This window comes from Notamacropus eugenii, chromosome 1 (assembly GCF_028372415.1).
Source record: "Notamacropus eugenii isolate mMacEug1 chromosome 1, mMacEug1.pri_v2, whole genome shotgun sequence".
Lineage (NCBI taxonomy): Eukaryota > Metazoa > Chordata > Mammalia > Diprotodontia > Macropodidae > Notamacropus > Notamacropus eugenii.
Window position 1 is genome coordinate 491701994 of NC_092872.1, and position 11107 is coordinate 491713100.

At 39.3% G+C, this 11107-nt stretch overlaps 1 pseudogene; it reads right to left on the bottom strand.

Annotated features, from left to right (window-relative positions):
- Window positions 1-676: 676 nt before the first annotated feature.
- Window positions 677-10533, bottom strand: LOC140518537 (trichosurin-like; annotated as a pseudogene).
- Window positions 10534-11107: the final 574 nt, after the last annotated feature.

Sequence of the window (11107 nt, forward strand, 5' to 3'; positions counted from 1 at the left end):
AATGGAATTTGATGAGGATGAAAAGCAGCCAGATAAAAATCCTTATTCCTATTATGCTTAGGTTAGGAAACAAAACTTTAGGAGGCTGAGAAGTCCAAAAATCCTTCCTGAATTAGATGGATGAACTTAATGGATTGGATCAAATGGATTACAAATTCAGATTTTCATTCCAATCACAATGCCAAAACCTCAGCTGGATACTCCCTCCATTTCCTAACACTGAAACCCTTCCACATCCTTCTCCCAATTCCTTGGTTTGATTCCTTTCCCTATCTTCCCTTTAAATGGTGACTCTCTAACCTTTCCATACCTTCATATTTTCTCATATATATCAACTTTTGGAAGATAAAGTGGCAAGGGACATAATTAAAATAGCCTTTAAGAAAAAGAGAATGTGAATTACCCTCATTCCTCCAACTTGAGCACTTGCTTTACCACAAAATGTCAGGGTGACAAAGGAGAGGGCAAGCCCTGCTGAAGAGTCTAACAGCACCGAAGTCCAGTAGTGTCTCACCAGCTGATCTACATCATATATGTATATATCTACACATGCAGTTGAAGACCAGAGCAACCTGCTGTGTTTTTCTAAAGAAATATGACTCTCAGGCAATAGTCCCACAGTTGAAGAGAACAAACCTGCACGCCAGGGTGAAGTTCCTTGTTACTGTTTCACACATTAATCTGTGGAGACAAAGCAGGATACTAATGATTCTCAGACATGAATCTTTCTCAGAGCTTTTTGTCACCATCCCAAAGGTAAGTGAACTAAGCTTGTCTGGGTGACGAAAAGGGGAGTCAAACTGGGCATGATTCCATTCTATGGAATTCTCTCCTCCAGGTTTCAGATGGAAAATGAAGAATTAGAGACAGAGCTCAGCAGAACTTACCATCCTTGGAGAAATCTATAATTTGATCCTTCCTAATTCCAAAATGTTCACATATTTCCTCAAATTACTTCTTTATTTCACCTGGCAGATCAGGATGTCGGCCTGTAGTTAAAGTGAAGTGGGAATGGTTGTCAAATCTCTCTCACTAATCCATTTCAACAATACACAGTAAAGGAGGTAGCTAGATGAATGTGGAATGCAGAGTACCAGGAAAATGGCCTTCGATCTGGGTAAATGAGCTAATAACTTTGGGAATTGGAGCTAGCATGTGCCTCAGGATTTTTTTTTTAATTAATTAATTTATTTGTTTTCAGTTTTCTACAATCACTTCCATATATCTTAGATTTTCCCCCCTCCTTACCCTATCTTCCTCCTTCCGTACCCTGTCTCTCCTTGAGAGGGCATGCAATCTTATATAGGTTCTACACATACATTCTTATTAAATCCATTTTCACCTTACTCATGTTGCATAGAAGAATTAAAATGAATGGGAGAAACCATGAAAACAAAACAAAACATAACACAAGTGAAAATAGTGTACTTCATTCTGTGATCAGTTCCATAGTTCTTTCTCTGGATGTGGATGGCATTTTGCCTCAAGAGTCCTTTGGGAATGTTTTAGGTCCTGGCATTGCTGTGAAGGGCCAAGTCTACCAGAAAAATTCCTTGCACACTGTGACTGATATGGTGTACAATGTTCTCCTGGTTCTGCTCCTTTCACTCAGCATCAATTCATATAAGTCCTCCCAGGCCCCTCTGAAGTCTTCCTGTTCATCATTTCTTATAGCAACTTGTGCTAACTCTTGGAATAAGAGACAGAAGTAAGTAAGAAATTTATTCTGGGAATGTAGAACAGCAAATACCAAGGTTCAGACATGGGAGATGGATTGTTCTGTATGAGAATCAGAAAGTAGGGTAATATTGTGAGAGTATGTGGAGGAGATCAATGTGTATTAAAAAAAAAGTTAGCAAGATAGGAAGGGACAGGTTGTAACAGTTTTAAATGGCAAACAGAATAGCTTATATTTGATTTTCAGATTAATAGAGAGCCTCTGAATTTATTGGGTAGGGTGGTAATGCAGGCAGAACTGTACTTTAGTCAAATCGCTTTGGAAACTCTGTAGAGAATGGATTGGATTAGGGAGAGACTTGAGTCCGAGAAACCAACTAGGAGGCTATTGGAATCTTCTAGTCAAGAAGCTATGAGGACTCAAACTAGAGAAGTGAGAAAGGGACAGATGTGAAAGATGTTGGGGAGAGAAAAGCAAAATCTGGCCACTAATTGGACATATGGGGTGAAGGAAAGTGAGAAGCTGAGGTTATAATCATCATTGTGAAATTGGATGACTGGAAGGATGGTGGTACCTTTGACAGAAATAGGGAAGTTTAGAAAAAGAGTATGTTTGGGGGTAAACATAAGGGGTTTTATTTTGAACACACTGAGTTTGAAGTACCTGAAGGATATCTAATGAACAATTAGCTGTTGGTTATATGATATTGGAGCTCGGTAGAGAGAATAGGATTAAGTATGTAGATCTGAATGTTATCTAAATACAGAGAATAATTAAATTAATGGGAACTGATGAGCTCACCAAGTGAATGTACATCAAAAGAAAAGAGAAGGCAGCCCAGGTCAGATTGTTGGAGTATACCTACAGTTAATGGACAAGATGTACAATGCGATCTAGGACAAGGGACTGCAAAGGATTGGTCAGACATGTAGAATGAGAGCATCGTCATGAATATCCAGAGAGGAGAGGTTGTTCCACAGTACCTTCCATATGCCATTGGGCCATTATATCTTGGCACAAAAAACCCTCTGGAATTGGAGTCAAGGCACGTGGCTTCAAATCTTGACTATGACACTTATTGCCCAAGTGATATTGGTAAATCATTTCCTCTTTCTGGGCCTCAACTTCCTCTTTTTTGAAAAGAAGGGATGAAACTAGATGACTTCAATATTTTCTTCCAACAGTAAGTCATTTCTTATGATCCCCACTGGTTCTGTTCCACACACGCAAGTTTTCTCAGAAGGAATCCTAGAGGCAGGACTCTTTTCATGGTTCTCTTCATTGTTGTGTTAGAAAGTCAAATTTTCTTTCCAGCTCTGGTCTTTTCATCAGGAAAATTTGAAAGTCCTCTATTTCATTGAAAGACCATTTTTTCTCCTGAAGTATTATACTCAGTTTTGCTGGGTAGGTGATTCTTGGCTTCAGTCCTAGTTCCTTTGACTTCTGGAATATCCTATTCCATTCCCTTCTATCTCTCAATGTAGAGGGTGCCAGATCTTGTACTATCCTGATTGTATTTCCACAATACTTGAATTGTTTCTTTCTAGCTGCTTGCAATATTTTCTCTTCCACCTGGGAATTCTAGAATTTGGCCACAACGCTCCTAGGAGTTGCTCTTTTTGGATCTCTTTCATGCGGTGTTTTGCGGATTCCTTGAATATTTATTTTGCCTTCTGGTTCTAGAATCTCAGGGCAGTTTTCCTTGATAATTTCATGGAAGATGATGTCTAGGCTCTTCTTTTGATCATGGTTTTCAGGTAGTCCCAGAATTTTTACATTGTCTCTCCTGATTCTATTTTCCAGGTCAGTTGTTTTTCCAATAAGATATTTCACATTATCTTTCATTTTTCGAATCTGCGCGGTATGTTCTGAGATATCTGTCTTTCTCAAAAAGTCCAAAGCTTCCATCTGTACCATTCCAGATTTGAAAGATCTATTTTCTTCAGTGAGCTTTTGAATCTCCTTTTCCATTTGGTTAATTCTGCTTTTGAAAGCATTCTTCTCCTCATTGGCCCCTTGCACCTCCCTTGCAAGCTGAGTTAGGCTAGTTCTCAAGGTGCCAATTTCTTCAAGATTTTTTTGGTTCTCCTTTAGCAGGGAGCTGATCTGCTTTTCATGCTTCTCCCTCATCCCTCTCATTTCCCTTCCCAGTCTTTCCTCCACCTCTCTAACTTGATTTTCAAAATTCCTCTTGAGCTCTTCCATGGCCCGAGCCCATGGGCTGGGACACAGAGTCCTCGATTTCTGTGTCTTTGCCTGATGGCAAGCATTGTTCCTCCCCATCAGAAAGGAAGGGAGGAAGTGTTTTTTCTCCGAGAAAATACCCTTCAATAGTTTTACTTCTTTTCCCTTTTCTTGGCATTCTCGTCAACCAGTGACCTGACCTCTGAATGTTCTCCTCACACCCACCTCGCCTCCTGGTCCTCCCAGCCAGCGTTTGGGGACTGAGATTCAAATGCTGCTTCCCGCCTTAGGGTTTTTGGCGGGGGCAGGGCTGCTATTCAGTGTGAGAATTAAGATCAGGTGGTCAGGGGCAGGGCTGCCTCTCTAGCTCAGTTCCCTCTGGGGGAACCTTCCACAATGGATCCAGGCTCCCACCCGTTTGGGGAGCCCCTGTCTGTAGCCACCTCTCAGCTTCTATCTCCTGGGGGTGCCCGAGCCACGGGGGCACCCCACTCCCCTCTCAACCCGCCAAAGGGACTCTCTCACCTACCCCCGTCAGTCCCCTGTTGGTGGGGGGGCTTGTAACACCGCTGGAGATCCCATCTCTGGAGCCTTCTCGGATCTGTACCTCTCGGAGCCGCGGCCGCCGCCACCGCCGCAGGTCCGGGCTGGGCACAGCGTCTGCAGCGCGACGGACCTTTTGCGAGAAGTTTGCAGGTCCCTCTGTGGGTGGGGGGACCCGTGTGGCCACTGGAGATCCTGTCCCCTTAACCCTCTCGGATCCTTTCCTCACAGTGTTGCTGCCGCGGTAGGGCTGCTCTCTGCTCCCCGGCCCGGCGCCCAGTCCACGGGGCGAAGGACCCCCCGCGAGAGGTTTGCAGGTCTCTCTGGAACAGAAGTCTCCCTCACTCCAATATTCCGTGGTCTCTGGGTGCAGACTTCGCCCTGGGTTAGTCCCCTCTGCCGTTTTGTGGTTTGTGGGTTCGGAGCTATGTGTATGTGCATCTTTCTACTTCGCCATCGTGGCTCCGCCCCCGTGCCTCAGGATTTTTACACCTATTTATAAAGGAAGAAAGAGTATACCCAGTTGATTTATCAGTAAGTTGATTAACAAGCATTTATTAATCACTTACTATGTGCCAAGTACTATGTTAGGCATTAGTGATGCAAAGAGAATAGAGAAGTAGCCTTTTCCCATAAGGAGTTTAAAATGTACTAGAAAGAAATATCTTCACAAATAAATAAATGCAAGTGGGACCTCTTCAGGCAATAAGGTCCAAACTTCTATTACATAAGAAATATGAAAGATAAATAAAAAGTAAATTTTAATGGGGAGAAGGGAACTAGAGAATCCAGGGGGGTAGAGATGAGAATGTAGGGGAACCTAGCATGGGTGACCAACAGTAATCTCTGAGACCGAGAGAGAATGGGAGGTATGAGAAGTAAATGTGGGATATCACGGCCATGTGATACAGCAGTGAAGAGAAACAGGATAGGCTCATATTTCTGAAATTATTAAGAGTCCTGAACTCCTGATTACTCATCTCCCTTTTCCATATTCCCTCAATCTCTCCCAATGTGAACTGTGTCTTTCCCAAAATTTATTTCTATCTCTTAGGAGACTTGCTCTTTTGGCTTACCTGACTTATGATCTAATTTTAGGATAAATGTGATAAAGCATTCCATTGTAAACCTATATTTGTCCATCAGTGAGTACTGCTCAAAATGACAATAATGGAGCACATAGGAGGGAAGACACATAGATTTAATGGTTCAATAATAGACCAGAGGTCTCCCCACTCACATTTCTGTTACTAGCTAGGGACTTCTGATAGACAACAGATAATAATTAATTCCAAATTGACCATTTTTCAGAGCAGAAAGAAAGATTTGCACTAGGACCTCTCTCTAACTCTCTCTCTCTCCATCTCTTTCTTTCTGTTTCTCCTTCTCTTTCTGTCTGTCTTTCTGTGTCCCTGTCTCTCTTTCTATTTCTCTGTCCTTCTCTGTTCATCTCTCCATCTCTCTCTGTGTTCTTCTCTTAGTCTCTCAAAGAATGGCGTTCTCTCTCTCTCTCTCTTTCTCTCTCTCTCTCTCTCTCTCTCTCTCTCTCTCTCTCTCTCTCTCTCTCTCTCTCTCTCACACACACACACACACACACACACACACACACACATACTTTCTCTCTGTCTCCCAGTCTCTGTCTCTGTCTCTCTGTTTTTGTCCCTCTCAGGCCTGGCTCTTGCAAATCTTGAATTCAACTCAAGGTTCAGAGCTGCCTTCAGAATTTACTAAAGGGAAGCTCAACATGGATAGTTTGCTGTATTGGGAAGCTATTATTTTCCCCCTGATCTCAGGCATTGTAAATTGTAGTCAAACACACTTGGGGCCACCCTCCAAAGCTACAGAGCTACAACGTATTTTCCTTTACTAATGACTTCATGAAAAAGACAAGGGAAATTGTATTACTGCAGAATCATAGCATACATACCAAAGAGTTCTCCCCAAACAGTCACCTCTCCGTCTTTGGTATTAAACAAGATATATATATATATATATATATATATATCACATACTCAGTGCTGAACCTTTGAATGGTGAAATTGTTGTGTCCATTATCTGTGAAGCCACATCAAAAAGTCAGGTCAGAATTTTGAAGCTACAGGAACAAAGGAAAAGATTTGAGATTTATTTATAGCTAAACTTCATGCAAAGACTTTTCCCAGGGTTTTCTGGTAAACCCAATTCCACCGTAAGATCTGCCATTCCAACCAAACTGTAATTTTGTTGACAGACCTATCCTTTTTTCAGCATTCCTCTTATGTGCCTGTCGAGTCACAAAATTTTAGAAATGGAAGCCATCTAGTCCAAACATCTCACTTTGTAGATGAGAAAACTGAGGCCAAGGAATGGCAAAAACAGTTGCTCAAAGATACACTATGGGTTAATTTCCATTTCAATCTCATAATGACTAATGAGACCTCTAGAACTCTGTAAGAAGGAAGAGAAGATTAAATGGTCTCATCTACTCTTTTCACAGTGCAGTCATGATGTAATTAAGACAGGATTTTGGAGGGACATCTGCATAAAGATTTTTTTGGGAATACTTTCTAATCTTTTTCTACTTCTCTGTTAATCACTCAGTCCATTAATTCCTTGCAGAATAATACTGAAAGACATGGAGATGCTCATTTATACTTACATTCCACATGCATGTGACCATCTTCTTTGATGAAAGCAGTCACAGAAAATTCAATGCATTTTCCATTTTCCCTGGAAATAAAAATTGGGATTATAAGAAGACCTTATTTTGCCAAAGGAAATTTAACTAGGAAATACCCTGATATATTCATTTGATTAATTTTTAATATTATATGAAAAACATGCACTTTTTCATTTCTTACAATAGCATTATAAACAATACTGAATCTAAGGTGACTTCTAACTTCTTAGAAAGGATTGAGTTCACCATTTAAAAGTTGTTGAATATTTAAAATTAAATTTCTATTGCTTGAAAATCCAGAATCTCTGATATTGTGAGTAACGTTGATATTTAATTAAGGAAAATACATCACTAGAGAGACCTCTCTCTTTAGTAGTTATGAAATAGAAATACTTTGGGATAATCAATGGGCTTTCCATTGCTCAAGTGAATTTGGATCTGGATTCAAATCCTGGTTCATCCCCATTCTAACTGTGTGAACTTGGGCAATCAAGTCTTTTCACCTTTCAGACAATTTGAGTTCTCATCATCTAAATAGGGATATTAATGTTCTGATTTTCCCCATAGACTCATTGCAGAGAAAACCTATAACTTCTTTAAATTAAAGAACTACATATAAATATGAACTTTTTATTTTATTTTGTTGTCACAACATTTAAGGAGAAGTGCAAACAGATATTTTCCCAATGTAATTAACTTAATTGTAATGATCTAAAATATTTCATACTCCCTTTCATAAAAGATAGAAAATTAGATGATGAAAAATGAAAGGACAAGAAAGAATCAAAAGTTGGTACATATGAAAATATAAATTACCTGGAATAGATATTTATATCTGTATTTGACAAGAATTTCCTGGAAAACAGAAAAGTAGTCAGGCAGAGATTAGGTTTAAGACAATATTATACTGTAAATTTATATGATAACTCACAGGGATTTATGGCTTAACATTAATGACCATAAAAATAAGCAGCAAAGTATGTGAAGCACCTTTCACAAATACACTTAGAAGAACATTTTATATTAAATGAAACTGAAAAGTTTTTCTTTGACCAAAGTAAAATAGCTAGGATAAGAAAGGAAGCAGTCAGTTGGGGAGAAAAACAAAGCTTTGAATCAAATACATCTAAGTTAAAATACTCAAACTACATAGGGAATGAAAAGTAATACATAAGACCCAAAGCCTTTGACAAATAGAGAAAGCTGAAGGATATAATAATGACATTTATAAAGTCTTAGTTAGGTGCCAAATACTGGGAGGAACACTTTGCATGTATTATGTCATTTGATCACCAAAATAACCATGAAAAATGGGTGTTATTAGTATTCCTATTTGACAAATAAAGAAACTGAGAGAAAAAGAGGTAGAATGACTTGACCAGAATTCTGGAAGAATTGTAAGTAAAGTTGATGCCCATGAATTGGGGAAGTTCTAAATCAAGGACTCACTCTGCTTTTTGTGTTCTTGGCAAGGGTTCTCAAGTATCCAATCTCTGTTAGGAAATGGAGACTGGTGACTGAGGAAGTTTGGAACAAAAAAGAAATGGTAGGTCCTCCAACGGGTGAGATTCAAAAGATCAGAATTTCATATAAAAATAATTTTAATTCGCATTTTATTTCACCACTGCATACAAATTTCTAGTATGTGTGTAGTGTATTAATTTCTGTTTCCTTGAACACTTGCCCTTACTGTTCAAAAAACCAACCACATCCTGGGAACTTCATCACTAATTGACTCCTGGCTCAGCCTGTGTGCGTTAAAGAATGCCTCAGCTATTATTTCCCAGGTTTTTGTCCCCACTTTCACATCCACCAATTAACACAGGTAGCACTTGCCTTCTAAAGAAGTCTCCATAAAGAACTTTATTATTTTCACTGATATGCTTGACAAAGATGTGTAAGTTACCTCCTTCCTCAATCTTAGATGTCACATTTGAGGCCAATGCAATAGTGTGCAACTTTCTGGTAAGCAGTGGAAAAGCATTTCGGTGGGAACTGAAAAAAGATGTCCCTGGGCACATGGGCACATGTTAGTTTTTAAACTGAGAAGGACCATAGTCCTATCCCTCATTATATAAGTGAGGAAACTGAGACCACAAAAATGAAGTATATCTTTACTCCAGTCCTACCTGGTTAGCACATTATCTTCATAGTAAAGTAAAAAGCTCATGAGACTAGGATTTAGGTAATTTGAGTTCTAGTCTGATGCTCATACTAACTCACTCTGTGGTTTTTGGCAAGTTATTAACCTTTTAGTGACCTACTTTGTTCATTTTTCCAATGCATGGGTGGGGAACCTAAGGTCTAGAAGCCACATGTGCCCTTCTATGTCTTTGGATGGAGCCTGTGGGCTGAGTTCAAGTTCTACAGAACACATCTTTTTATTAGCATGATTTGTTCTGTGAAGTTTCTATTCAGTCCAAAGGCCACACTTGACTACCTAGAGGGCCATATATGGCCTTGAGGCATCAGGTTGCTCCACCATCTCCCTCTCAAACTGCCAGCTCTTCTTTCCTCTGTTCCTCTATGATGGGTCTAATTATATCTGCATTGTGTGTTTCATGGCATTATTCTATTGATGACAGTATTTTCCCCTCATATTACTATGTATCTTGGACTTAGATATGACTGATTATTTCATCACTTATTTGAGAATTAGTGAGACATTTTTGCCATATGAACATGGAATATCTCTACTGGGGTCCTAATATTTATTCACTTTTATTACTTTTGAAAGACTTGTGTTCATTCTTTGATTCTAAACACTTGTGGTCATGGGGGATTTTCTTTCCCTCTGGTTTATCTGGATGTGAGATAACTACTCATCACAGAATTCATGTGGTATCAATCTCAATACATCTGCAGAACAAAAGACCTGAAGCTACTATTTGAATACTATCAGCAAAATTGGTTTAAATGGTGGCTCATAGGAAAGGAGACTTGGTAGAATTTATCATTTCATTTACTATTGTCCACAGAATCAGAGAACATATATTTCCATTTCAGTTGTTTCTGTTTTCTTTTTTTGAAAGAATGGCATCTCAGGATTTCAACACCTTGGAATGAGTAATTTTTTAAAGGTCACTCAATACTGATGTAGAATTTGTTCTATGAGTTTTCATTTTTATTACTTAAAAGAAATAGGTCATGGATATATACTCATGTGTAATTTCATATTTTCTGCTGACTTTAGTCATTAGTAGACAACATAACTCTTCAGAAGGACAGTATTGAGTGAGAAAACAGAAATGTACATCTTTTCCTTTCCACTACAAGTCCTGTTTTTGCTTTGTTCTGCCCGAAGAGGCTCTATTTTCCTTACCAGTTACCCTTACATCCTGCATTAGACAACTCTATCACTTTGTTCCCTTTCTTGCTCACTTACCTTGCTTGAGTATTTTACAATTATTTTGTGTTCCTGGAGGCCATAGACCAGAGTCAACCCCATAGTCACCAGTAGAATCTTCATCTTCTGAAGGGTTTCTCTTTGATGTTTCAGCAGCACCTGAATATTTGAGGGTGGTGATGAATTTTCTGGCTCTCTGGTCAGCTGCCTTTATACCTCATTCTGGGGCTGGGTTCCTGGTGATGTTGCACTAAAAGGACACTAATGCTTCAAAGAAATGCAAATTTCCAAGATCAACAACCAGGGTTAGGTTTGGTGAACTTCTTCAGATCAGTTCTATGTCTATCCTGAGACCAGAAAATACAGCTCCTATGTTTTTTGTCCTTATGTCAGTGAGGCAATTAACTTCTCAAAAGGGATTACACTGATGTCATCATTTTCAAAAGTACTGAAGCTTGACTACAAAGCACCTAACTAACATGCAATCTTGTCTTAGGTAATGGGTAATGTGGGAAGAGTGCCCAAATAAAGAAACATTCCCTCATTACCATTTGGGAACTTTCTGTTTATTTGCAGAAATTCAATAAACATCTTTTATGTGCCTACTGTTTACAGAGCACAATTCTAGGCATTTGCCAAACTGAAATGTTTGGCTCCATCTCCTTTTTGGTGCACAGAATCTAGTACAGAAGAAAAT